Source organism: Pristiophorus japonicus, chromosome 23 (assembly GCF_044704955.1).
Source record: "Pristiophorus japonicus isolate sPriJap1 chromosome 23, sPriJap1.hap1, whole genome shotgun sequence".
NCBI classification, from domain to species: domain Eukaryota; kingdom Metazoa; phylum Chordata; class Chondrichthyes; family Pristiophoridae; genus Pristiophorus; species Pristiophorus japonicus.
The window spans coordinates 36345645-36372917 of NC_091999.1; the positions used below are offsets into that span (position 1 = coordinate 36345645).

The following is a 27273-nucleotide window of genomic DNA, read 5'->3' on the forward strand; positions in this document are numbered from 1 at the left end:
CGTGACAGTTGCACATGCACAGAGACATATAAATAGATAGACAGACACAGAGACCCACACACATATAACCAAAAATTTGCACGCACCAACAGGCATGCACAGATGCCTCAGACATCTCGAGGGATAGATAGGCTGAATCACTGTCACAACTTTGACTGATGTTTGCGATTTTTGAAACGGATGTATCGTGAATATTGCAGATTAATAAAAATGAGAAAAAAATGTAAAAGTTGAAAGGTGTGGGACGTTATTCCATCTATCTCAGGATCAGTTTGGCAGAGAACCGGTTAAATTGTGAAATGGAATGAAAAATGCTGAGAATCGTAGTCGGCAGGATTCGAACCTGCGCGGGATAACCCAATGGATTTCTGGTCCATCGCCTTAACCACTCAGCCACGACTACTGTGTCGCTGTCTTTTTAAACTTTACTCAGAAAAAACTCAGTCATCCATCTCTGTGCAGCAGACGGCCAAAGACTCCTGAAAAATTCTCCATTTGCTAAAAATCTGGACGAGACAATCTCATCCACCTGTTTTTTTGACAGTTCCATATTGCTCTGGAACTTTTTAATATACATCTCTTCCAAGAAACAGAAGTAAAATTCGACATCTTGAAACAACTGCCTCCCCGTCGGGGAATTGAAACCCGGTCTCCCGCGTGACAGGTGGGGATACTCACCACTATACTAACGAGGAACTGACGGGTACCAGTTCTGTCAGAGCAGGAATCGAGTCACTGTGAACAGAACTGGACACCAGGAGAAGTCGACAGACACATTGAGAGACAGAGACAAACCGACATACAGGGAGAGACAGACAGCGAGATAGAGACAACGAGAGACAGAAAGAGTGAGACTGAGAAGGAGAGGCAGACTGAGTGAGAAAAAGACTCAAATATATACATATACAGAGATGTGTGTGTGTGATCTATTAAGAGAGAGAGGGAAAGAGTGGGAGAAAGACAATGATAAAGACAGTGACAAGGAGAGAGACAGATAGAGAGAGAGCGATAGAGACTAAAACAGAAAATAATGGAAATACTTCTCAGCTAACAGGCAGGGACTAACAGAGACAAGCAAAGACATGGACAGACCGAAATGATGGGAAAGAGAGAGCCAGTCACACAAAGAGTCAGAGAGAATTCCATTGGACCAGACGTGGCACCGTGAGAAAGAGACAGATTGAGAGACAAAGACAAACAGAGAAACAGGGACAGACAGAGTGAGTCAGACTGAGAGAGACAAAGTCTCAATCATACAAAACTCTCTGAAGAGAGAGAGAGAGGCAGAAACCGAGCGACACAGATACATTTCACAATTTCATTTCATTATCGGTTCAGAGTGTCACATTGTTACAGAAAATTGCTGATTCAACCGATGAAAATCCGGTCTCACTGATCAGAATGGGAGGAAATCCGTGTTAAATTAAAGAGACACCAGGAGTGGGGGACGAGCCCACGCGGGACAAACCCATTGAGTTTTAAGGCCAACGCCTCAACCACTCGGCTATACTGGTCCTGTGAGAACCTGGATTCTGTCTCTGTGAGAATCTGGGCTTCAACCCCAACCCCACATACAAACACATGCACATCGGCTTTCAGTGAGCATTTACGAACATTTTTAGTAATATTGACACAAGGGCAACTCTCCTATTCTTTTTCGAGTAATGCACTGGAAACTTTCATATCCACCCGAGGGTGCAGACGGAGCTTCAATTTAACATTTCATCCGAAAGTCAACAGCTTCAACATTACAAAATTCCCCAAGTGCTGCACTTGAGTGTTAGCCAAGATGATATGCTCAAGTCTCAGGAGTGCGACTTGAACAGACAAACTCCCGATTCAGTCGAGAATGCGGCCACTGAACCAAAGCCGATACAAAAGTTCACAACCGTATTATTTTCCCCAAGTCGTTTTTATAAGTTCCAGGACATACCAAATTCATGGTGATGATTTCCAGTGACAGTTGCACATACACAGAGACATATAAATAGATAGACAGACACAGAGACCCACACACACATAACCAAAAATTTGCACGCACCAACAGGCATGCACAGATGCCTCAGACATCTCGAGGGATAGATAGGCTGAATCACTGTCGCAACTTTGACTGATGTTTGCGATTTTTGAAACGGATGTATCGTGAATATTGCAGATTAATAAAAATGAGAAAAAAATGTCAAAGTTGAAAGGTGTGGGACGTTATTCCATCTATCTCAGGATCAGTTTGGCAGAGAACCGGTTAAATTGTGAAATGAAATGAAAAATGCTGAGAATCGTAGTCGGCAGGATTCGAACCTGCGCGGGATAACCCAATGGATTTCTAGTCCATCGCCTTAACCACTCGGCCACGACTACTGTGTCGCTGCGTTTTAAACTTTACTCAGAAAAAACTCAGTCATCCATCTCTGTGTAGCAGACGGCCAAAGACTCCTGAAAAATTCTCCGTTTGCTAAAAAATCTGGACGAGGCAATCTAATCTACCTGTATTTTTACAGTTCCACATTGCTCTGGAACTTTTTAATATGCATCTCTTCCAAGAAACAGAAGTAAAATTCGACATCTTGAAACAACTGCCTCCCCGTCGGGGAATTGAAACCCGGTCTCCCGCGTGACAGGTGGGGATACTCACCACTATACTAACGAGGAACTGACGGGTACCAGTTCTGTCAGAGCAGGAATCGAGTCACTGTGAACAGAACTGGACACCAGGAGAAGTCGACAGACACATTGAGAGACAGAGACAAACCGACAAACAGGGAGAGACAGACAGCGAGATAGAGACAACGAGAGACAGAAAGAGTGAGACTGAGAAGGAGAGGCAGACTGAGTGAGAAAAAGACTCAAATATATACATATACAGAGATGTGTGTGTGTGATCTATTAAGAGAGAGAGGGAAAGAGTGAGAGAAAGACAATGATAAAGACAGTGACAAGGAGAGAGACAGATAGAGAGAGAGCGATAGAGACTAAAACAGAAAATAATGGAAATACTTCTCAGCTTACAGGCAGGGACTAACAGAGACAAGCAAAGACATGGACAGACCGAAATGATGGGAAAGAGAGAGCCAGTCACACAAAGAGTCAGAGAGAATTCCATTGGACCAGACGTGGCACCGTGAGAAAGAGACAGATTGAGAGACAAAGACAAACAGAGAAACAGGGACAGACAGAGTGAGTCAGACTGAGAGAGACAAAGACTCAATCATACAAAACTCTCTGAAGAGAGAGAGAGAGGCAGAAACCGAGCGACACAGATACATTTCACAATTTCATTTCATTATCGGTTCAGAGTGTCACATTGTTACAGAAAATTGCTGATTCAACCGATGAAAATCCGGTCTCACTGATCAGAATGGGAGGAAATCCGTGTTAAATTAAAGAGACACCAGGAGTGGGGGACGAGCCCACGCGGGACAAACCCATTGAGTTTTAAGGCCAACGCCTCAACCACTCGGCTATTCTGGTCCTGTGAGAACCTGGATTCTGTCTCTGTGAGAATCTGGGCTTCAACCCCAACCCCACATACAAACACATGCACATCGGCTTTCAGTGAGCATTTACGAACATTTTTAGTAATATTGACACAGGGGCAACTCTCCTATTCTTTTTAGAGTAATGCACTGGAAACTTTCATATCCACCCGAGGGTGCAGACGGAGCTTCAATTTAACATTTCATCCGAAAGTCAACAGCTTCAACATTACAAAATTCCCCAAGTGCTGCACTTGAGTGTTAGCCAAGATGATATGCTCAAGTCTCAGGAGTGCGACTTGAACAGACAAACTCCCGATTCAGTCGAGAATGCGGCCACTGAACCAAAGCCGATACAAAAGTTCACAACCGTATTATTTTCCCCAAGTCGTTTTTATAAGTTCCAGGACATACCAAATTCATGGTGATGATTTCCAGTGACAGTTGCACATACACAGAGACATATAAATAGATAGACAGACACAGAGACCCACACACACATAACCAAAAATTTGCACGCACCAACAGGCATGCACAGATGCCTCAGACATCTCGAGGGATAGATAGGCTGAATCACTGTCGCAACTTTGACTGATGTTTGCGAGTTTTGAAACGGATGTATCGTGAATATTGCAGATTAATAAAAATGAGAAAAAAATGTCAAAGTTGAAAGGTGTGGGACGTTATTCCATCTATCTCAGGATCAGTTTGGCAGAGAACCGGTTAAATTGTGAAATGAAATGAAAAATGCTGAGAATCGTAGTCGGCAGGATTCGAACCTGCGCGGGATAACCCAATGGATTTCTAGTCCATCGCCTTAACCACTCGGCCACGACTACTGTGTCGCTGCGTTTTAAACTTTACTCAGAAAAAACTCAGTCATCCATCTCTGTGTAGCAGACGGCCAAAGACTCCTGAAAAATTCTCCGTTTGCTAAAAATCTGGACGAGGCAATCTAATCTACCTGTATTTTTACAGTTCCACATTGCTCTGGAACTTTTTAATATGCATCTCTTCCAAGAAACAGAAGTAAAATTTCACATCTAGAAACAACTGCCTCCCCGTCGGGGAATTGAACCGCGGTCTCCCGCGTGACAGGCGGGGAAACTCACCACTATACTAACGAGGAACTGACGGGTACCAGTTCTGTCAGAGCCGGAATCGAGTCACTGTGAACAGAACTGGACACCAGGAGAAGTCGACAGACACATTGAGAGACAGAGAAAAAACCGACAAACTTGGAGAGACAGACAGCGAGATAGAGCCAACGAGAGACAGAAAGTGTGAGACTGAGAAGGAGAGGCAGACTGAGTGAGAAAAAGACTCAAATATATACATATACAGAGATGTATGTGTGTGATCTATTAAGAGAGAGAGGGAAAGAGTGAGAGAAAGACAATGATAAAGGCAGTGACAAGGAGAGAGACAGATAGAGAGAGAGCGATAGAGACTAAAACAGAAAATGATGGAAATACTTCTCAGCTTACAGGCAGGGACTAACAGAGACAAGCAAAGACATGGACAGACCGAAATGATGGGAAAGAGAGAGCCAGTCACACAAAGAGTCAGAGACAATCCCATTGGACCAGACGTGGCACCGTGAGAAAGAGACAGATTGAGAGATAAAGACAAACAGAGAAACAGGGACAGACAGAGTGAGTCAGACTGAGAGAGACAAAGACTCAAACATACAAAACTCTCTGAAGAGAGAGAGAGAGGCAGAAACCGAGCGACACAGATACATTTCACAATTTCATTTCATTATCGGTTCAGAGTGTCACATTGTTACAGAAAATTGCTGATTCAACCGATGAAAATCCGGTCTCACTGATCAGAATGGGAGGAAATCCGTGTTAAATTAAAGAGACACCAGGAGTGGGGGACGAACCCACGCGGGACAAACCCATTGAGTTTTAAGGCCAACGCCTCAACCACTCGGCTATTCTGGTCCTGTGAGAACCTGGATTCTGTCTCTGTGAGAATCTGTGCTTCAACCCCAACCCCACATACAAACACATGCACATCGGCTTTCAGTGAGCATTTACGAACATTTTTAGTAATATTGACACGGGGGCAACTCTCCTATTCTTTTTCGAGTAATGCACTGGGAACTTTCATATCCACCCGAGGGTGCAGACGGAGCTTCAATTTAACATTTCATCCGAAAGTCAACAGCTTCAGCATTGCAAAATTCCCCAAGTGCTGCACTTGAGTGTTCGCCAAGATGATATGCTCAAGTCTCAGGAGTGCGACTTGAACAGACAAACTCCCGATTCAGTCGAGAATGCGGCCACTGAACCAAAGCCGATACAAAAGTTCACAACGGTATTATTTTACCCAAGTCTTTTTTATAAGTTCCAGGACATACCAAATTAATAGTGATGATTTCCACAGACAGTTGCAGATACACAGAGACATATAAAGAGATAGACAGACACAGAGACACACACACACATAACCAAAAATTTGCACGCACCAACGGGCATGCACAGATGCCTTCGTCATCTCGAGGGAGAGACAGGCTGAATCACTGTCGCACCTTTGACTGATGTTTGCGATTTTTGAAACGGATGTATCGTGAATATTGCAGATTAATAAAAATGAGAAAAAAATATCAAAGTTGAAAGGTGTGGGACGTTACTCCATCTATCTCAGGATCAGTTTGGCAGAGAACCGGTTAAATTGTGAAATGGAATGAAAAATGCTGAGAAACGTAGTCGGCAGGATTCGAACCTGAGCGGGATAGCCCAATGGAATTCTAGTCCATCGCCTTAACCACTCGGCCACGACTACTGTGTCGCTGCCATTTTAAACGTTACTCAGAAAAAAACTCAGTCATTCATCTCTGTGCAGCAGACGGCCAAAGACTCCTGAAAAATTCTCCATTTGCTAAAAATCTGGACGAGGCAATCTCATCCACCTGTTTGTTTGACTGTTCCATGTTGCTCTGGAACTTTTTAATATGCATCTCTTCCAAGAAACAGAAGTAAAATTCGACATCTTGAAACAACTGCCTCCCCGTCGGGGAATTGAACCCCGGTCTCCCGCGTGACAGGCGGGGATACTCACCACTATACTAACGAGGAACAGACGGGTACCAGTTCTGTCAGAGCAGGAATCGAGTCACTGTGAACAGAACTGGACACCAGGAGAAGTCGACAGACAAATTGAGAGACAGAGACAAACCGACAAACAGGGAGAGACAGACAGCGAGATAGAGACAACGAGAGACAGAAAGTGTGAGACTGAGAAGGAGAGGCAGACTGAGTGAGAAAAAGACTCAAATATATACATATACAGAGATGTGTGTGTGTGATCTATTAAGAGAGAGAGGGAAAGAGTGAGAGAAAGACAATGATAAAGACAGTGACGCGAAGAGAGAGAGATAGAGAGAGAGCAATAGAGACTAAAACAGAAAATGATGGAAATACTTCTCAGCTTACAGGCAGGGAATAACAGAGACAGGCAAAGACATGGACAGACCGAAATGATGGGAAAGAGAGAGCCAGTCAGACAAACAGTCAGAGAGAATCCCATTGGAACAGACGTGGCACCGTGAGAAAGAGACAGATTGAGAGACAAAGACAAACAGAGAAACAGGGACAGACAGAGTGAGTCAGACTGAGAGAGACAAAGACTCAAACATACAAAACTCTCTGAAGAGAGAGAGAGAGGCAGAAACCGAGCGACACAGATACATTTCGCAATTTCATTTCATTATCGGTTCAGAGTGTCACGTTGTTACAGAAAATTGCTGATTCAACCGATGAAAATCCGGTCTCACTGATCAGAATGGGAGGAAATCCGTGTTAAATTAAAGAGACACCAGGAGTGGGGGACGAATCCACGCGGGACAAACCCATTGAGCTTTAAGGCCAACGCCTCAACCACTCGGCTATTCTGGTCCTGTGAGGACCTGGATTCTGTCTCTGTGAGAATCTGGGCTTCAACCCCAACCCCACATACAAACACATGCACATCGGCTTTCAGTGAGCATTTACGAACATTTTTAGTAATATTGACACGGGGGCAACTCTCCTATTCTTTTTCGAGTAATGCACTGGAAACTTTCATATCCACCCGAGGGTGCAGACGGAGCTTCAATTCAACATTTCATCCGAAAGTCAACAGCTTCAACATTGCAAAATTCCCCAAGTGCTGCACTTGAGTGTTCGCCAAGATGATATGCTCAAGTCTCAGGAGTGCGACTTGAACAGACAAACTCCCGATTCAGTCGAGAATGCGGCCACTGAACCAAAGCCGATACAAAAGTTCACAACCGTATTATTTTCCCCAAGTCGTTTTTATAAGTTCCAGGACATACCAAATTCATGGTGATGATTTCCAGTGACAGTTGCACATACACAGAGACATATAAATAGATAGACAGACACAGAGACCCACACACATATAACCAAAAATTTGCACGCACCAACAGGCATGCACAGATGCCTCAGACATCTCGAGGGATAGATAGGCTGAATCACTGTCGCAACTTTGACTGATGTTTGCGATTTTTGAAACGGATGTATCGTGAATATTGCAGATTAATAAAAATGAGAAAAAAATGTAAAAGTTGTAAGGTGTGGGACGTTATTCCATCTATCTCAGGATCAGTTTGGCAGAGAACCGGTTAAATTGTGAAATGGAATGAAAAATGCTGAGAATCGTAGTCGGCAGGATTCGAACCTGCGCGGGATAACCCAATGGATTTCTAGTCCATCGCCTTAACCACTCAGCCACGACTACTGTGTCGCTGCCTTTTTAAACTTTACTCAGAAAAAACTCAGTCATCCATCTCTGTGCAGCAGACGGCCAAAGACTCCTGAAAATTCTACATTTGCTAAAAATCTGGACGAGACAATCTCATCCACCTGTTTTTTTGACAGTTCCATATTGCTCTGGAACTTTTTAATATGCATCTCTTCCAAGAAACAGAAGTAAAATTCGACATCTTGAAACAACTGCCTCCCCGTCGGGGAATTGAACCCCGGTCTCCCGCGTGACAGGTGGGGATACTCACCACTATACTAACGAGGAACTGACGGGTACCAGTTCTGTCAGAGCAGGAATCGAGTCACTGTGAACAGAACTGGACACCAGGAGAAGTCGACAGACACATTGAGAGACAGAGACAAACCGACAAACAGGGAGAGACAGACAGCGAGATAGAGACAACGAGAGACAGAAAGTGTGAGACTGAGAAGGAGAGGCAGACTGAGTGAGAAAAACTCAAATATATACATATACAGAGATGTGTGTGTGTGATCTATTAAGAGAGAGAGGGAAAGAGTGAGAGAAAGACAATGATAAAGACAGTGACAAGGAGAGAGACAGATAGAGAGAGAGCGATAGAGACTAAAACAGAAAATGATGGAAATACTTCTCAGCTTACAGGCAGGGACTAACAGAGACAAGCAAAGACATGACAGACCGAAATGATGGGAAAGAGAGAGCCAGTCACACAAAGAGTCAGAGAGAATCCCATTGGACCAGACGTGGCACCGTGAGAAAGAGACAGATTGAGAGACAAAGACAAACAGAGAAACAGGGACAGACAGAGTGAGTCAGACTGAGAGAGACAAAAACTCAAACATACAAAACTCTCTGAAGAGAGAGAGAGAGGCAGAAACCGAGCGACACAGATACATTTCACAATTTCATTTCATTATCGGTTCAGAGTGTCACATTGTTACAGAAAATTGCTGATTCAACCGATGAAAATCCGGTCTCACTGATCAGAATGGGAGGAAATCCGTGTTAAATTAAAGAGACACCAGGAGTGGGGGTCGAACCCACGCGGGACAATCCCATTGAGTTTTAAGGCCAACGCCTCAACCACTCGGCTATTCTGGTCCTGTGAGAACCTGGATTCTGTCTCTGTGAGAATCTGGGCTTCAACCCCAACCCCACATACAAACACATGCACATCGGCTTTCAGTGAGCATTCACGAACATTTTCGTAATATTGACACGGGGGCAACTCTCCTATTCTTTTTCGAGTAATGCACTGGAAACTTTCATATCCACCCGAGCGTGCAGACGGAGCTTCAATTTAACATTTCATCCGAAAGTCAACAGCTTCAACATTACATAATTCCCCAAGTGCTGCACTTGAGTGTTCGCCAAGATGATATGCTCAAGTCTCAGGAGTGCGACTTGAACACCCAAACTCCCGATTCAGTCGAGAATGCGACCACTGAACCAAAGCCGATACAAAAGTTCACAACCGTATTATTTTCCCCAAGTCGTTTTTATAAGTTCCAGGACATACCAAATTCATGGTGATGATTTCCAGTGACAGTTGCACATACACAGAGACATATAAATAGATAGACAGACACAGAGACCCACACACACATAACCATAAATTTGCACGCACCAACGGGCATGCACAGATGCCTCAGACATCTCAAGGGATAGACAGGCTGAATCACTGTCGCAATTTTGACTGATGTTTGCGATTTTTGAAACGGATGTATCGTGAATATTGCAGATTAATAAAAATGAGAAAAAAATGTCAAAGTTGAAAGGTGTGGGACGTTATTCCATCTATCTCAGGATCAGTTTGGCAGAGAACCGGTTAAATTGTGAAATGGAATGAAAAATGCTGAGAATCGTAGTCGGCAGGATTCGAACCTGCGCGGGATAAGAACCTGCGCGGGATAACCCAATGGATTTCTGGTCCATCGCCTTAACCACTCAGCCACGACTACTGTGTCGCTGTCTTTTTAAACTTTACTCAGAAAAAACTCAGTCATCCATCTCTGTGCAGCAGACGGCCAAAGACTCCTGAAAAATTCTACATTTGCTGAAAATCTGGACGAGACAATCTCATCCACCTGTTTTTTTGACAGTTCCATATTGCTCTGGAACTTTTTAATATACATCTCTTCCAAGAAACAGAAGTAAAATTCGACATCTTGAAACAACTGCCTCCCCGTCGGGGAATTGAACCCCGGTCTCCCGCGTGACAGGTGGGGATACTCACCACTATACTAACGAGGAACTGACGGGTACCAGTTCTGTCAGAGCAGGAATCGAGTCACTGTGAACAGAACTGGACACCAGGAGAAGTCGACAGACACATTGAGAGACAGAGACAAACCGACATACAGGGAAAGACAGACAGCGAGATAGAGACAACGAGAGACAGAAAGAGTGAGACTGAGAAGGAGAGGCAGACTGAGTGAGAAAAAGACTCAAATATATACATATACAGAGATGTGTGTGTGTGATCTATTAAGAGAGAGAGGGAAAGAGTGAGAGAAAGACAATGATAAAGACAGTGACAAGGAGAGAGACAGATAGAGAGAGAGCGATAGAGACTAAAACAGAAAATAATGGAAATACTTCTCAGCTTACAGGCAGGGACTAACAGAGACAAGCAAAGACATGGACAGACCGAAATGATGGGAAAGAGAGAGCCAGTCACACAAAGAGTCAGAGAGAATTCCATTGGACCAGACGTGGCACCGTGAGAAAGAGACAAAGACAAACAGAGAAACAGGGACAGACAGAGTGAGTCAGACTGAGAGAGACAAAGACTCAATCATACAAAACTCTCTGAAGAGAGAGAGAGAGGCAGAAACCGAGCGACACAGATACATTTCACAATTTCATTTCATTATCGGTTCAGAGTGTCACATTGTTACAGAAAATTGCTGATTCAACCGATGAAAATCCGGTCTCACTGATCAGAATGGGAGGAAATCCGTGTTAAATTAAAGAGACACCAGGAGTGGGGGACGAGCCCACGCGGGACAAACCCATTGAGTTTTAAGGCCAACGCCTCAACCACTCGGCTATTCTGGTCCTGTGAGAACCTGGATTCTGTCTCTGTGAGAATCTGGGCTTCAACCCCAACCCCACATACAAACACATGCACATCGGCTTTCAGTGAGCATTTACGAACATTTTTAGTAATATTGACACAGGGGCAACTCTCCTATTCTTTTTAGAGTAATGCACTGGAAACTTTCATATCCACCCGAGGGTGCAGACGGAGCTTCAATTTAACATTTCATCCGAAAGTCAACAGCTTCAACATTACAAAATTCCCCAAGTGCTGCACTTGAGTGTTAGCCAAGATGATATGCTCAAGTCTCAGGAGTGCGACTTGAACAGACAAACTCCCGATTCAGTCGAGAATGCGGCCACTGAACCAAAGCCGATACAAAAGTTCACAACCGTATTATTTTCCCCAAGTCGTTTTTATAAGTTCCAGGACATACCAAATTCATGGTGATGATTTCTAGTGACAGTTGCACATACACAGAGACATATAAATAGATAGACAGACACAGAGACCCACACACACATAACCAAAAATTTGCACGCACCAACAGGCATGCACAGATGCCTCAGACATCTCGAGGGATAGATAGGCTGAATCACTGTCGCAACTTTGACTGATGTTTGCGATTTTTGAAACGGATGTATCGTGAATATTGCAGATTAATAAAAATGAGAAAAAAATGTCAAAGTTGAAAGGTGTGGGACGTTATTCCATCTATCTCAGGATCAGTTTGGCAGAGAACCGGTTAAATTGTGAAATGAAATGAAAAATGCTGAGAATCGTAGTCGGCAGGATTCGAACCTGCGCGGGATAACCCAATGGATTTCTAGTCCATCGCCTTAACCACTCGGCCACGACTACTGTGTCGCTGCGTTTTAAACTTTACTCAGAAAAAACTCAGTCATCCATCTCTGTGTAGCAGACGGCCAAAGACTCCTGAAAAATTCTCCGTTTGCTAAAAAATCTGGACGAGGCAATCTAATCTACCTGTATTTTTACAGTTCCACATTGCTCTGGAACTTTTTAATATGCATCTCTTCCAAGAAACAGAAGTAAAATTCGACATCTTGAAACAACTGCCTCCCCGTCGGGGAATTGAAACCCCGGTCTCCCGCGTGACAGGCGGGGATACTCACCACTATACTAACGAGGAACTGACGGGTACCAGTTCTGTCAGAGCAGGAATCGAGTCACTGTGAACAGAACTGGACACCAGGAGAAGTCGACAGACACATTGAGAGACAGAGACAAACCGACATACAGGGAGAGACAGACAGCGAGATAGAGACAACGAGAGACAGAAAGAGTGAGACTGAGAAGGAGAGGCAGACTGAGTGAGAAAAAGACTCAAATATATACATATACAGAGATGTGTGTGTGTGATCTATTAAGAGAGAGAGGGAAAGAGTGAGAGAAAGACAATGATAAAGACAGTGACAAGGAGAGAGACAGATAGAGAGAGAGCGATAGAGACTAAAACAGAAAATAATGGAAATACTTCTCAGCTTACAGGCAGGGACTAACAGAGACAAGCAAAGACATGGACAGACCGAAATGATGGGAAAGAGAGAGCCAGTCACACAAAGAGTCAGAGAGAATTCCATTGGACCAGACGTGGCACCGTGAGAAAGAGACAGATTGAGAGACAAAGACAAACAGAGAAACAGGGACAGACAGAGTGAGTCAGACTGAGAGAGACAAAGACTCAATCATACAAAACTCTCTGAAGAGAGAGAGAGAGGCAGAAACCGAGCGACACAGATACATTTCACAATTTCATTTCATTATCGGTTCAGAGTGTCACATTGTTACAGAAAATTGCTGATTCAACCGATGAAAATCCGGTCTCACTGATCAGAATGGGAGGAAATCCGTGTTAAATTAAAGAGACACCAGGAGTGGGGGACGAGCCCACGCGGGACAAACCCATTGAGTTTTAAGGCCAACGCCTCAACCACTCGGCTATTCTGGTCCTGTGAGAACCTGGATTCTGTCTCTGTGAGAATCTGGGCTTCAACCCCAACCCCACATACAAACACATGCACATCGGCTTTCAGTGAGCATTTACGAACATTTTTAGTAATATTGACACAGGGGCAACTCTCCTATTCTTTTTCGAGTAATGCACTGGAAACTTTCATATCCACCCGAGGGTGCAGACGGAGCTTCAATTTAACATTTCATCCGAAAGTCAACAGCTTCAACATTACAAAATTCCCCAAGTGCTGCACTTGAGTGTTAGCCAAGATGATATGCTCAAGTCTCAGGAGTGCGACTTGAACAGACAAACTCCCGATTCAGTCGAGAATGCGGCCACTGAACCAAAGCCGATACAAAAGTTCACAACCGTATTATTTTCCCCAAGTCGTTTTTATAAGTTCCAGGACATACCAAATTCATGGTGATGATTTCCAGTGACAGTTGCACATACACAGAGACATATAAATAGATAGACAGACACAGAGACCCACACACACATAACCAAAAATTTGCACGCACCAACAGGCATGCACAGATGCCTCAGACATCTCGAGGGATAGATAGGCTGAATCACTGTCGCAACTTTGACTGATGTTTGCGATTTTTGAAACGGATGTATCGTGAATATTGCAGATTAATAAAAATGAGAAAAAAATGTCAAAGTTGAAAGGTGTGGGACGTTATTCCATCTATCTCAGGATCAGTTTGGCAGAGAACCGGTTAAATTGTGAAATGAAATGAAAAATGCTGAGAATCGTAGTCGGCAGGATTCGAACCTGCGCGGGATAACCCAATGGATTTCTAGTCCATCGCCTTAACCACTCGGCCACGACTACTGTGTCGCTGCGTTTTAAACTTTACTCAGAAAAAACTCAGTCATCCATCTCTGTGTAGCAGACGGCCAAAGACTCCTGAAAAATTCTCCGTTTGCTAAAAATCTGGACGAGGCAATCAAATCTACCTGTATTTTTACAGTTCCACATTGCTCTGGAACTTTTTAATATGCATCTCTTCCAAGAAACAGAAGTAAAATTTCACATCTTGAAACAACTGCCTCCCCGTCGGGGAATTGAACCGCGGTCTCCCGCGTGACAGGCAGGGATACTCACCACTATACTAACGAGGAACTGACGGGTACCAGTTCTGTCAGAGCCGGAATCGAGTCACTGTGAACAGAACTGGACACCAGGAGAAGTCGACAGACACATTGAGAGACAGAGAAAAAACCGACAAACTTGGAGAGACAGACAGCGAGATAGAGCCAACGAGAGACAGAAAGTGTGAGACTGAGAAGGAGAGGCAGACTGAGTGAGAAAAAGACTCAAATATATACATATACAGAGATGTATGTGTGTGATCTATTAAGAGAGAGAAGGAAAGAGTGAGAGAAAGACAATGATAAAGGCAGTGACAAGGAGAGAGACAGATAGAGAGAGAGCGATAGAGACTAAAACAGAAAATGATGGAAATACTTCTCAGCTTACAGGCAGGGACTAACAGAGACAAGCAAAGACATGGACAGACCGAAATGATGGGAAAGAGAGAGCCAGTCACACAAAGAGTCAGAGACAATCCCATTGGACCAGACGTGGCACCGTGAGAAAGAGACAGATTGAGAGACAAAGACAAACAGAGAAACAGGGACAGACAGAGTGAGTCAGACTGAGAGAGACAAAGACTCAAACATACAAAACTCTCTGAAGAGAGAGAGAGAGGCAGAAACCGAGCGACACAGATACATTTCACAATTTCATTTCATTATCGGTTCAGAGTGTCACATTGTTACAGAAAATTGCTGATTCAACCGATGAAAATCCGGTCTCACTGATCAGAATGGGAGGAAATCCGTGTTAAATTAAAGAGACACCAGGAGTGGGGGACGAACCCACGCGGGACAAACCCATTGAGTTTTAAGGCCAACGCCTCAACCACTCGGCTATTCTGGTCCTGTGAGAACCTGGATTCTGTCTCTGTGAGAATCTGTGCTTCAACCCCAACCCCACATACAAACACATGCACATCGGCTTTCAGTGAGCATTTACGAACATTTTTAGTAATATTGACACGGGGGCAACTCTCCTATTCTTTTTCGAGTAATGCACTGGGAACTTTCATATCCACCCGAGGGTGCAGACGGAGCTTCAATTTAACATTTCATCCGAAAGTCAACAGCTTCAGCATTGCAAAATTCCCCAAGTGCTGCACTTGAGTGTTCGCCAAGATGATATGCTCAAGTCTCAGGAGTGCGACTTGAACAGACAAACTCCCGATTCAGTCGAGAATGCGGCCACTGAACCAAAGCCGATACAAAAGTTCACAATGGTATTATTTTACCCAAGTCTTTTTTATAAGTTCCAGGACATACCAAATTAATAGTGATGATTTCCACAGACAGTTGCAGATACACAGAGACATATAAAGAGATAGACAGACACAGAGACACACACACACATAACCAAAAATTTGCACGCACCAACGGGCATGCACAGATGCCTTCGTCATCTCGAGGGATAGACAGGCTGAATCACTGTCGCACCTTTGACTGATGTTTGCGATTTTTGAAACGGATGTATCGTGAATATTGCAGATTAATAAAAATGAGAAAAAAATATCAAAGTTGAAAGGTGTGGGACGTTACTCCATCTATCTCAGGATCAGTTTGGCAGAGAACCGGTTAAATTGTGAAATGGAATGAAAAATGCTGAGAAACGTAGTCGGCAGGATTCGAACCTGAGCGGGATAACCCAATGGAATTCTAGTCCATCGCCTTAACCACTCGGCCACGACTACTGTGTCGCTGCCATTTTAAACGTTACTCAGAAAAAAACTCAGTCATCCATCTCTGTGCAGCAGACGGCCAAAGACTCCTGAAAAATTCTCCATTTGCTAAAAATCTGGACGAGGCAATCTCATCTACCTGTATTTTTACAGTTCGATATTGCTCGAGAACTTTTTGATATGCATCTCTTCCAAGAAACAGAAGTAAAATTCTACATTTTGAAACAACTAACTCCCAGTGGGGGAATTGAACCCGCGTCCCCGACGTGACAGGTGAGGATACTCACCACTATACTAACGAGGAACTGACGGGTACCAGTTCTGTCAGAGCAGGAATCGACTCACTGTGAACAGAACTGGACAGCATGAGAAGTCGACAGACACATTGAGAGACAGAGACAAACCGACAAACAGGGAGAGACAGACAGCGAGATAGAGACAACGAGAGACAGAAAGTGTGAGACTGAGAAGGAGAGGCAGACTGAGTGAGAAAAAGACTCAAATATGTACATATACAGAGATGTGTGTGTGTGATCTATTAAGAGAGAGAGGGAAAGAGTGAGAGAAAGACAATGATAAAGACAGTGACGCGGAGAGAGAGAGATAGAGAGAGAGCGATAGAGACTAAAATAGAAAATGATGGAAATACTTCTCAGCTTACAGGCAGGGAATAACAGAGACAGGCAAAGACATGGACAGACCGAAATGATGGGAAAGAGAGAGCCAGTCAGACACAGAGTCTGAGAGAATCCTATTGGAACAGACGTGGCACCGTGAGAAAGAGACAGATTGAGAGACAGAGACAAACAGAGAAACAGGGACAGACAGAGTGAGTCAGACTGAGAGAGACAAAGACTCAAACATACAAAACTCTCTGAAGAGAGAGAGAGGCAGAAACCGAGCGACACAGATACATTTCACAATTTCATTTCATTATCGGTTCAGAGTGTCACATTGTTACAGAAAATTGCTGATTCAACCGATGAAAATCCGGTCTCACTGATCAGAATGGGAGGAAATCCGTGTTAAATTAAAAAGATACCAGGAGTGGGGGACGAACCCACGCGGGACAAGCCCATTGAATTTAAGGCCAACGCCTCAACCACTCGGCTATTCTGGTCCTGTGAGGACCGGGATTCTGTCTCTGTGAGAATCTGGGCTTCAACCCCAACCCCACATACAAACACATGCACATCGGCTTTCAGTGAGCATTTACGAACATTTTTAGCAATATTGACACGGGGGCAACTCTCCTATTCTTTTTCGAGTAATGCACTGGAAACTTTCATATCCACCTGTGGGTGCAGATGGTGCTTCAATTCAACATTTCATCCGAAAGTCAACAGCTTCAACAATGTAAAATTCCCCAAGTGCTGCACTTGAGTGTTCGCCAAGATGATATTCTCAAGTCTCAGGCGACTTGAACACACAAACTCCCGATTCAGTCGAGAATGCGGCCACTGAACCAAAGCCGATACAAAAGTTCACAACCGTATTATTTTCCCCAAGTCTTTTTTATAAGTTCCAGGATACCAAATTCATGGTGATGATTTCCAATGACAGTTGCACATACACAGAGACATATAAATAGATAGACAGACACAGATACCCACATACACATAACCAAAAATTTGCATGCACCAACGGGCATGCACAGATGCCTTAGACATCTCGAGGGATAGACAGGCTGAATCACTGTCGCAACTTTGACTGATGTTTGCGATTTTTGAAACGGATGTATCGTGAATATTGCAGATTAATAAAAATGAGAAAAAAATGTCAAAGTTGAAAGGTGTGGGACGTTATTCCATCTATCTCAGGATCAGTTTGGCAGTGAACCGGTTAAATTGTGAAATGGAATGAAAAATGCTGAGAATCGTAGTCGGCAGGATTCGAACCTCGGCGGGATAACCCAATGGATTTCTAGTCCATCGCCTTAACCACTCAGCCACGACTACTGCGTCGCTGCCTTTTTAAACATTACTCAGAAAAAACTCAGTCATGCATCTCTGTGCAGCAGACGGCCAAAGACTTCTGAAAAATTCTCCGTTTGCTAAAATTCTGGACGAGGCAATCTCATCTACCTGTATTTTTACAGTTCCATATTGCTCTGGAACTTTTTAATATGCATCTCTTCCAAGAAACAGAAGTAAAATTCGACATCTTGAAACAACTGCCTCCGCGTCAGGGAATTGAACCTCGGTCGCTAGCCTGACAGGCGGGGAAAATCACCACTACACTAACGAGGAACTGACGGGTACCAGTTCTGTCAGAGCCGGAATCGAGTCACTGTGAACAGAACTGGACACCAGGAGAAGTCGACAGACACATTGAGAGACAGAGAAAAAACCGACAAACTTGGAGAGACAGACAGCGAGATAGAGCCAACGAGAGACAGAAAGTGTGAGACTGAGAAGGAGAGGCAGACTGAGTGAGAAAAAGACTCAAATATATACATATACAGAGATGTATGTGTGTGATCTATTAAGAGAGAGAGGGAAAGAGTGAGAGAAAGACAATGATAAAGACAGTGACAAGGAGAGAGACAGATAGAGAGAGAGCGATAGAGACTAAAACAGAAAATGATGGAAATACTACTCAGCTTACAGGCAGGGACTAACAGAGACAGGCAACGACATGGACAGACCGAAATGATGGGAAAGAGAGAGCCAGTCAGACAAAGAGTCTGAGAGAATCCCATTGGACCAGGCGTGGCACCGTGAGAAAGAGACAGATTGAGAGACAAAGACAAACAGAGAAACAGGGACAGACAGAGTGAGCCAGACTTAGTGAGACAGACTCAAACATACAAAACTCTCTGAAGAGAGAGAGAGAGAGGCAGAAACCGAGCGACACAGACACATTTCACAATTTCATTTCATTATCGGTTCAGAGTGTCACATTGTTACAGAAAATTGCTGATTCAACCGATGAAAATCCGGTCTCACTGATCAGAATAGGAGGATATCCGTGTTAAATTAAAGAGATACCAGGAGTGGGGGACGAACCCACGCGGGACAAACCCATTGAGTTTTAAGGGCAACGCCGCTACCACTCGGCTATTCTGGTCCTGTGCGAACCTGGATTCTGTCTCTGTGAGAATCTGGGCTTCAACCCCAGCCCCACATAATAACACATGCACATCGGCTTTCAGTGAGCATTTACGAACATTTTTAGTAATATTGACACGGGGGCAACTCTCCTATTCTTTTTCGAGTAATGCACTGGGAACTTTCATATCCACCCGAGGGTGCAGACGGAGCTTCAATTTAACATTTCATCCGAAAGTCAACAGCTTCAGCATTGCAAAATTCCCCAAGTGCTGCACTTGAGTGTTCGCCAAGATGATATGCTCAAGTCTCAGGAGTGCGACTTGAACAGACAAACTCCCGATTCAGTCGAGAATGCGGCCACTGAACCAAAGCCGATACAAAAGTTCACAACGGTATTATTTTACCCAAGTCTTTTTTATAAGTTCCAGGACATACCAAATTAATAGTGATGATTTCCACAGACAGTTGCAGATACACAGAGACATATAAAGAGATAGACAGACACAGAGACACACACACACATAACCAAAAATTTGCACGCACCAACGGACATGCACAGATGCCTTCGTCATCTCGAGGGATAGACAGGCTGAATCACTGTCGCACCTTTGACTGATGTTTGCGATTTTTGAAACGGATGTATCGTGAATATTGCAGATTAATAAAAATGAGAAAAAAATATCAAAGTTGAAAGGTGTGGGACGTTACTCCATCTATCTCAGGATCAGTTTGGCAGAGAACCGGTTAAATTGTGAAATGGAATGAAAAATGCTGAGAAACGTAGTCGGCAGGATTCGAACCTGAGCGGGATAACCCAATGGAATTCTAGTCCATCGCCTTAACCACTCGGCCACGACTACTGTGTCGCTGCCATTTTAAACGTTACTCAGAAAAAAACTCAGTCATCCATCTCTGTGCAGCAGACGGCCAAAGACTCCTGAAAAATTCTCCATTTGCTAAAAATCTGGACGAGGCAATCTCATCTACCTGTATTTTTACAGTTCGATATTGCTCGAGAACTTTTTGATATGCATCTCTTCCAAGAAACAGAAGTAAAATTCTACATTTTGAAACAACTAACTCCCAGTGGGGGAATTGAACCCGCGTCCCCGACGTGACAGGTGGGGATACTCACCACTATACTAACGAGGAACTGACGGGTACCAGTTCTGTCAGAGCAGGAATCGACTCACTGTGAACAGAACTGGACAGCATGAGAAGTCGACAGACACATTGAGAGACAGAGACAAACCGACAAACAGGGAGAGACAGACAGCGAGATAGAGACAACGAGAGACAGAAAGTGTGAGACTGAGAAGGAGAGGCAGACTGAGTGAGAAAAAGACTCAAATATGTACATATACAGAGATGTGTGTGTGTGATCTATTAAGAGAGAGAGGGAAAGAGTGAGAGAAAGACAATGATAAAGACAGTGACGCGGAGAGAGAGAGATAGAGAGAGAGCGATAGAGACTAAAATAGAAAATGATGGAAATACTTCTCAGCTTACAGGCAGGGAATAACAGAGACAGGCAAAGACATGGACAGACCGAAATGATGGGAAAGAGAGAGCCAGTCAGACACAGAGTCTGAGAGAATCCTATTGGAACAGACGTGGCACCGTGAGAAAGAGACAGATTGAGAGACAGAGACAAACAGAGAAACAGGGACAGACAGAGTGAGTCAGACTGAGAGAGACAAAGACTCAAACATACAAAACTCTCTGAAGAGAGAGAGAGGCAGAAACCGAGCGACACAGATACATTTCACAATTTCATTTCATTATCGGTTCAGAGTGTCACATTGTTACAGAAAATTGCTGATTCAACCGATGAAAATCCGGTCTCACTGATCAGAATGGGAGGAAATCCGTGTTAAATTAAAAAGATACCAGGAGTGGGGGACGAACCCACGCGGGACAAGCCCATTGAATTTAAGGCCAACGCCTCAACCACTCGGCTATTCTGGTCCTGTGAGAACCGGGATTCTGTCTCTGTGAGAATCTGGGCTTCAACCCCAACCCCACATACAAACACATGCACATCGGCTTTCAGTGAGCATTTACGAACATTTTTAGCAATATTGACACGGGGGCAACTCTCCTATTCTTTTTCGAGTAATGCACTGGGAACTTTCATATCCACCCGAGGGTGCAGACGGAGCTTCAATTTAACATTTCATCCGAAAGTCAACAGCTTCAACATTGCAAAATTCCCCAAGTGCTGCACTTGAGTGTTCGCCAAGATGATATTCTCAAGTCTCAGGCGACTTGAACACACAAACTCCCGATTCAGTCGAGAATGCGGCCACTGAACCAAAGCCGATACAAAAGTTCACAACCGTATTATTTTCCCCAAGTCTTTTTTATAAGTTCCAGGACATACCAAATTCATGGTGATGATTTCCAATGACAGTTGCACATACACAGAGACATATAAATAGATAGACAGACACAGATACCCACATACACATAACCAAAAATTTGCATGCACCAACGGGCATGCACAGATGTCTTAGACATCTCGAGGGATAGACAGGCTGAATCACTGTCGCAACTTTGACTGATGTTTGCGATTTTTGAAACGGATGTATCGTGAATATTGCAGATTAATAAAAATGAGAAAAAAATGTCAAAGTTGAAAGGTGTGGGACGTTATTCCATCTATCTCAGGATCAGTTTGGCAGTGAACCGGTTAAATTGTGAAATGGAATGAAAAATGCTGAGAATCGTAGTCGGCAGGATTCGAACCTCGGCGGGATAACCCAATAGATTTCTAGTCCATCGCCTTAACCACTCAGCCACGACTACTGCGTCGCTGCCTTTTTAAACATTACTCAGAAAAAACTCAGTCATGCATCTCTGTGCAGCAGACGGCCAAAGACTTCTGAAAAATTCTCCGTTTGCTAAAATTCTGGACGAGGCAATCTCATCTACCTGTATTTTTACAGTTCCATATTGCTCTGGAACTTTTTAATATGTATCTCTTCCAAGAAACAGAAGTAAAATTCGACATCTTGAAACAACTGCCTCCGCGTCAGGGAATTGAACCTCGGTCGCTAGCCTGACAGGCGGGGAAACTCACCATTACACTAACGAGGAACTGACGGGTACCAGTTCTGTCAGAGCCGGAATCGAGTCACTGTGAACAGAACTGGACACCAGGAGAAGTCGACAGACACATTGAGAGACAGAGAAAAAACCGACAAACTTGGAGAGACAGACAGCGAGATAGAGCCAACGAGAGACAGAAAGTGTGAGACTGAGAAGGAGAGGCAGACTGAGTGAGAAAAAGACTCAAATATATACATATACAGAGATGTATGTGTGTGATCTATTAAGAGAGAGAGGGAAAGAGTGAGAGAAAGACAATGATAAAGACAGTGACAAGGAGAGAGACAGATAGAGAGAGAGCGATAGAGACTAAAACAGAAAATGATGGAAATACTTCTCAGCTTACAGGCAGGGACTAACAGAGACAGGCAAAGACATGGACAGACCGAAATGATGGGAAAGAGAGAGCCAGTCAGACAAAGAGTCTGAGAGAATCCCATTGGACCAGGCGTGGCACCGTGAGAAAGAGACAGATTGAGAGACAAAGACAAACAGAGAAACAGGGACAGACAGAGTGAGCCAGACTTAGTGAGACAGACTCAAACATACAAAACTCTCTGAAGAGAGAGAGAGAGAGGCAGAAACCGAGCGACACAGACACATTTCACAATTTCATTTCATTATCGGTTCAGAGTGTCACATTGTTACAGAAAATTGCTGATTCAACCGATGAAATTCCGGTCTCATTGATCAGAATGGGAGGAAATCCGTGTTAAATTAAAGAGATACCAGGAGTGGGGGACGAACCCACGCGGGACAAACACATTGAGTTTTAAGGGCAACGCCGCTACCACTCGGCTATTCTGGTCCTGTGCGAACCTGGATTCTGTCTCTGTGAGAATCTGGGCTTCAACCCCAGCCCCACATAATAACACATGCACATCGGCTTTCAGTGAGCATTTACGAACATTTTTAGTAATATTGACACGTGGGCAACTCTCCTATTCTTTTTCGAGTAATGCACTGGGAACTTTCATATCCACCTGTGGGTGCAGATGGTGCTTCAATTCAACATTTCATCCGAAAGTCAACAGCTTCAACAATGTAAAATTCCCCAAGTGCTGCACTTGAGTGTTCGCCAAGATGATATTCTCAAGTCTCAGGCGACTTGAACAAACAAACTCCCTATTCAGTCGAGAATGCGGCCACTGAACCAAAGCCGATACAAAAGTTCACAACCGTATTATTTTCCCCAAGTATTTTTTATAAGTTCCAGAACATACCAAATTCATGGTGATGATTTCCACAGACAGTTGCACATACACAGAGACAGATAAAGAGATAGACAGACACAGAGACAAACACACACATAACCAAAAATTTCCACGCACCAACAGGCATGCACAGATGCCTCAGACATCTCGAGGGATAGATAGGCTGAATCACTGTCGCAACTTTGACTGATGTTTGCGATTTTTGAAACGGATGTATCGTGAATATTGCAGATTAATAAAAATGAGAAAAAAATGTCAAAGTTGAAAGGTGTGGGACGTTATTCCATCTATCTCAGGATCAGTTTGGCAGAGAACCGGTCAAATTGTGAAATGGAATGAAAAATGCTGAGAATCGTAGTCGGCAGGGTTCGAACCTCGGCGGGATAACCCAATGGATTTCTAGTCCATCGCCTTAACCACTAGGCCACGACTACTGTGTCGCTGCCTTTTTAAACTTTACTCAGAAAAAACTCAGTCATGCATCTCTGTGCAGCAGACGGCCAAAGACTCCTGAAAAATTCTCCATTTGCTAAAAATCTGGACGAGACAATCTCATCCACCTATTTTTTTGACAGTTCCATATTGCTCTGGAACTTTTTAATATGCATCTCTTCCAAGAAACAGAAGTAAAATTCGACATCTTGAAACAACTGCCTCCCCGTCGGGGAATTGAACCCCGGTCTCCCGCGTGACAGGCGGGGACACTCACCACTATACTAACGAGGAACTGACGGGTATCAGTTCGGTCAGAGCAGGAATCGAGTCACTGTGAACAGAACTGGACACCAGGAGAAGTCGACAGACACATTGAGAGACAGAGACAAACCGACAAACAGGGAGAGACAGACAGCGAGATAGAGACAACGAGAGACAGAAAGTGTGAGACTGAGAAGGAGAGGCAGACTGAGTGCGAAAAAGAATCAAATATATACATATACAGAGATGTGTGTGTGTGATCTATTGAGAGAGAGAGGGAAAGAGTGAGAGAAAGACAATGATAAAGACAGTGACAAGGAGAGAGACAGATAGAGAGAGAGTGATAGAGACTAAAACAGAAAATGATGGAAATACTTCTCAGCTTACAGGCAGGGACTAACAGAGACAGGCAAAGACAGGGACAGACCGAAATGATGGGAAAGAGAGAGCCAGTCAGACAAAGAGGCTGTGAGAATCCCATTGGAACAGACGTGTATTTAGATTTACAGAAGGCATTCGATGAGGTGCCTCACAAGAGATTATTATACGAGCAAGGATTAAGGATTGGTTAATTGACAGAAAACAGAGAGTAGGAATAAATGGGTGATTTTCGGGTTGGCAGGCTGTAACTAGTGGGGTGCTGCAAGAATCGGTGCTTGGGCCCCAGCTATTCACAATCTATATCAATAATTTGGATGAGGGGACCAAATGTCATATATCGAAGTCTGCTGAGGCTACAAAGCTCGTTGGGGATGTAAGTGTGAGGAGGATGAAAAGAGGTTTCAAACGGATATGTACAGGCTCAGTGAGTGGGCAAGAACATGGAAAATAAAATATAATGTGAAGAAATGTTAAGTTAGACACTTATAGTAAAAATAGAAAGGCAGAGTATTTTTTTTAAATGGTGAGAGTTTGGGAAACATTCTGTTCAGAGGGACGTGGGTGCTCTTGTACACAAATCGCTAAAAGTTAATATGCAGGTGCAGCAAGCAATTAAGAAATCAATAGGTATATTGGCCTTTATTAAAAGAGGATTTGAATATTTACGTCTTACTGCAATTATACAGGGCCCTGGTGAGACCACACCTGGAGTATTGTGTGCAGTTTTGGTCTCCTTACCGAAGGAAAGATAAACTTGCTATAGAGGGAGTGCAATGAAGATTCACCACTCTGATTGCTGGGATGGGGGGATTGTCCTATGAGAGATTGAGTAGACCAGGCCTATATTCTCCAGCGTTTAGAAGAATGAGAGGTGAGAGACGAGACACACATCCCCTGAACAAATTTTTAAAAAGAGATGTGAGGTGCTTAAATTTAATCAAGGGCACCAGCTAAATTATTAGACACACTCCCGGTCCTTCAGGGCCTGTGTCCAGGGGAGAAGCTGATGGGTTTATCTGATCATCTTTGGGTAAAATGTTGTGTTCATTGAGCTGAGCACCTCGTGCCAGCATCAAACATTCTCCAGTCGGGCACAGCATGGGTTAGATACAGATTGAACCCATCGGTCGCTCCTCGAAACAGATACTGAGGGACAGGGAGTGTCTGGGACACTGACATTTCTCACTCAATAAGGTATAAATTGATCCTGTACCTCTCCCCATTAATCCTGGGCTCCACACGGCTCGAATCCTGCTCCTGTTGCCCTTCCTGTGACAGCACTGAGCTCAACCCAGCCCATAATGAGCAGGGCTCAGGAAGGGTGGTTGCTAGGCGCTGCAGTGATGTCACTAAGCAGGGCCATTCAGCCAAGCTGGTCCTCTCCTTGTCCCTTTAAAGGTGGAGAGCTGGGACATCCTGTCTCAACACACACACCCTGTTCATACTGAGAATCCCCAGGGAAGGCCCAAGGCCCAGAATGTGGAACACAACCAAGGGGGAAAGAGGAGGAGAGAAGGGGATGTAAATCAAGGAGTAGGGACTGAGGGCCACCAAGCTTCAGTTTTAGAGCCTGTAGACTTCAGGAGGGGGAAGAGTTAGTTAGAAATATAGAAACATAGAAAATAGGTGCAGGAATTGGCCATTCGGCCCTTCGAGCCTGCACCACCATTCAATAAGATCATGGCTGATCATTCACCTCAGTACCTCTTTCCTGCTTTCTCTCCATACCACTTGATCCCTTTAGAGGTAAGGGCCATATCTAACCCACTCTTGAATATATGTAACGAACTGGCATCAACAACTCTCTGCGGCAGAGAATTCCACAGGTTAACAACTTTGAGTGAAGAAGTTTCTCCTCATCTCGGTCCTAAATGGCTTACCTCTTATCCTTAGACTATGTCCCCTGGTTCTGGACTTTCTCAACATCGGGAACATTCTTCCTGCATCGAACCTGTCCAGTGCCATCAGAATCTTATATGTTTCTATGAGATCCCCTCTCATTCTTCTAAACTCCAGTGAATACAGGCCCAGTCGATCGAGTCTCTCATCATAGGGCAGTCCTGCCGACCCTGGAATCAGTCACGTGAAACTTTGCTGCACTCCCTCAATAGCAAGTATGTCCTTCTTCAGATTAAGAGACCAAAACTGAGCACAAAATTCCAGTTGAGGCCTCACGAAGGCCATGCACAACTGCAGTAAGACCTCCCTGCTTCTATACTCAAATCCGCTTGCAATGAAGGCCAACTTACCATTTGCCTTTTTCACCACCTGCTGTACCTGCAAGCCAACTTGCAATGACTGATGTACCATGACACCCTTGTCCCATTGCAACTCCCCTTTTCTTAATCTGTCGCCATTCAGATAATATTCTGTCTTCATGTTTTAGCCATCAAGTGGATAACCTCACATTTATCCACATTATACTTCATCTGCCATGCATTTGCCTGTCCAAGTCACCCTGCAGCCTCTTAGCATCCTCCTCACAGCTCACACCGCGATCCAGCTTAGTATCATCTGCAAACTTGGAGATATTACACTCCATTCCTTCATCTAAATCATTGATGTATATTGTAAATAGCTGGGGTCCCAGCACTGAGCCATGCGGCACCTCACGAGTAACTGCCTGCCATTCTGAAAAGTACCCGTTTATCCAGACTTTATGCTTCCTGTCTGCTAACCAGTTCTCTATCCACATCCATACTTTAACCCTAATACCATGTGCTTTAATTTTGCACACCAATCTCTTGTGTGGGACCTTGTCAAAAAAGTTTTGAAAGTCCAAATACACC

The 27273-nt window shown here is 44.1% G+C and overlaps 13 non-coding genes across 13 annotated transcripts; all 13 read right to left on the reverse strand.

Annotated features, from left to right (window-relative positions):
* Window positions 1-322: 322 nt before the first annotated feature.
* On the reverse strand, window positions 323-403 carry trnas-aga (transfer RNA serine (anticodon AGA)). The gene has a single exon. It is a non-coding gene; the product is annotated as a tRNA-Ser (tRNA).
* A 1874-nt stretch (window positions 404-2277) lies between these two features.
* trnas-aga (transfer RNA serine (anticodon AGA)) lies at window positions 2278-2358 on the reverse strand. Its single transcript has one exon. It is a non-coding gene; the product is annotated as a tRNA-Ser (tRNA).
* A 1873-nt stretch (window positions 2359-4231) lies between these two features.
* Window positions 4232-4312, reverse strand: trnas-aga (transfer RNA serine (anticodon AGA)). Its single transcript has one exon. It is a non-coding gene; the product is annotated as a tRNA-Ser (tRNA).
* A 2175-nt stretch (window positions 4313-6487) lies between these two features.
* trnad-guc (transfer RNA aspartic acid (anticodon GUC)) lies at window positions 6488-6559 on the reverse strand. The gene has a single exon. It is a non-coding gene; the product is annotated as a tRNA-Asp (tRNA).
* A 1582-nt stretch (window positions 6560-8141) lies between these two features.
* On the reverse strand, window positions 8142-8222 carry trnas-aga (transfer RNA serine (anticodon AGA)). The gene has a single exon. It is a non-coding gene; the product is annotated as a tRNA-Ser (tRNA).
* Window positions 8223-8441: 219 nt separating this feature from the next.
* trnad-guc (transfer RNA aspartic acid (anticodon GUC)) lies at window positions 8442-8513 on the reverse strand. Its single transcript has one exon. It is a non-coding gene; the product is annotated as a tRNA-Asp (tRNA).
* A 1896-nt stretch (window positions 8514-10409) lies between these two features.
* Window positions 10410-10481, reverse strand: trnad-guc (transfer RNA aspartic acid (anticodon GUC)). Its single transcript has one exon. It is a non-coding gene; the product is annotated as a tRNA-Asp (tRNA).
* A 1570-nt stretch (window positions 10482-12051) lies between these two features.
* On the reverse strand, window positions 12052-12132 carry trnas-aga (transfer RNA serine (anticodon AGA)). The gene has a single exon. It is a non-coding gene; the product is annotated as a tRNA-Ser (tRNA).
* Window positions 12133-12351: 219 nt separating this feature from the next.
* Window positions 12352-12424, reverse strand: trnad-guc (transfer RNA aspartic acid (anticodon GUC)). The gene has a single exon. It is a non-coding gene; the product is annotated as a tRNA-Asp (tRNA).
* A 1582-nt stretch (window positions 12425-14006) lies between these two features.
* Window positions 14007-14087, reverse strand: trnas-aga (transfer RNA serine (anticodon AGA)). The gene has a single exon. It is a non-coding gene; the product is annotated as a tRNA-Ser (tRNA).
* A 1873-nt stretch (window positions 14088-15960) lies between these two features.
* Window positions 15961-16041, reverse strand: trnas-aga (transfer RNA serine (anticodon AGA)). Its single transcript has one exon. It is a non-coding gene; the product is annotated as a tRNA-Ser (tRNA).
* Window positions 16042-19861: 3820 nt separating this feature from the next.
* On the reverse strand, window positions 19862-19942 carry trnas-aga (transfer RNA serine (anticodon AGA)). Its single transcript has one exon. It is a non-coding gene; the product is annotated as a tRNA-Ser (tRNA).
* A 4119-nt stretch (window positions 19943-24061) lies between these two features.
* trnad-guc (transfer RNA aspartic acid (anticodon GUC)) lies at window positions 24062-24133 on the reverse strand. The gene has a single exon. It is a non-coding gene; the product is annotated as a tRNA-Asp (tRNA).
* Window positions 24134-27273: the final 3140 nt, after the last annotated feature.